Source organism: Tupaia chinensis, unplaced genomic scaffold (assembly GCF_000334495.1).
Source record: "Tupaia chinensis unplaced genomic scaffold, TupChi_1.0 Scaffold145659_1, whole genome shotgun sequence".
In the NCBI taxonomy this organism is placed as follows: Eukaryota; Metazoa; Chordata; class Mammalia; order Scandentia; family Tupaiidae; genus Tupaia; species Tupaia belangeri.
Genome location: NW_006205516.1, coordinates 337,565 through 339,241, shown reverse-complemented (window position 1 = coordinate 339,241; position 1,677 = coordinate 337,565).

The window sequence follows — 1,677 nt, the reverse complement described above, 5'->3', positions numbered from 1 at the left end:
ACGCCGCAATCCCTTCTCCTCCATTCTCCTCTATGGGATCTTGGGCACGCACGCACACGGGCCCGGCGTGAGTTTTTTAAGCCACCGGGTCCGGGACGTGAATCACGGTCTACTACGTGGGAGTCCAGCGACACAGCCATTACGCTAACTGCTGGTCCCTTAAGTGCTATTCTTGAGTCAAGTTAGATCACTGGAAAACTGTATATTTGGTAACTTTTTTTTTTTTCTCAAAATTGCCTTCTCTGAGTTTTATTTCTAATGGTAGGCCTTCAACTTTTTCCAGAGGTCAGTATGATAAATGATAGTGTGAAATGCATTTCTGCATCGGGTCCAAAATATGCTGTTGAGCGCAAGATTCATACAATTAGAATCCTCTGAGGTGTGTGTGGGACTAGCTTCTTTCTCTTAGCATCAAGGTTAATCTACTTTATAGCATGCATCATAACTTTGTTCATTTTTATTGCAGGATAATATTGCATTCTATGTATATGTCACTTAAAAAAGTTTCTTTGATCATTAAAAAATTTTTTTTTTTTTTTTTTTTTTTTTTTTTTTTTTTTTTTTGCCATAGGGTATGTGTACTCACCAGAAAGACAGAGATAGTGAGAGGGAAAAATGATAAAGCACTTCTCCCCAGGGGAGGGATGGCCACAGCACAATCCCTTCTCTTCCATTTCCTGGGATTTTGGGCATGCACACACATGTGCTTGGCATGAGTCTCAAGTCACATATTTCACCTATTCATTTTATTTCTTTTGGAGATTTGTTGTTAGGTACACACAGAGAGCACTGTTTTTTTTATTTTGAGAGAGATTTTTGCTATAGGGCACATGTGCTTGCCGGAGACACAGAGAGAGACAGAGAGACAGAAAGGGAGAAATCACTCCCCAGGGGGATGGCCATACCACAATTCCTTCTCCTCCATTCTCCTCTTGCGATTTTTGAACATGCACACACATGCGTTCCATGTGAGTTTTAAGTCACCGGGTCTAGGACTCAAACCACATTTGACCGTGTGAGAATCCCGCAAGGTAACCGCCACGCCATCTGCTGGCCCCTATAGATAGATTTGTGTGTGTGTGTGTGTGTGTGTGTGTGTGTGCGTGTTTGCTTTATTTACTTATTTTTTTGAGAGATTTTTGCTACAGGGTGTGTGCGCTCGCTGGAAAAAGAGAGACAGAGAGAAAGAAAGTGAGAAAGTGAGAAATCATCCTCTGGGGGGATGACCACACCACAACCCCTCTTGGGACTTTGGGCATGGATGCACATGTGCCTGGCCTGAGTTTTAAGCTGTCAGGTCTGGGATTCAAACCCCGAGTCAACTATGTAGGAGTCTGGTGACATCACCACTATGCCATCTGCTGGTCTCCCACAGTTTTTAAACATTCATATCTGATTTTGTCCCACCTCTATTTGGGTACCTTGAATTCTCATCTACCACAGAGAAGAGAAAGTGAGTCAATGACCCACTACAATTTTTTGGGGGGAAGGCGGTTTGCCATAAGGCATGTGTGCTTGCCACACAGAGACACGAAGAGATAGTGAGAAGAAAAGTGAGAAATCACCTCCTGGGAGGATTACCATGCCACAATCCCAGTCTCCTCTTGGGATATTGGTCACACATGCACATGTACCCAGCATGTTTTTCTTTTCTTTTCTTTTCTTTTCTTTTCTTTT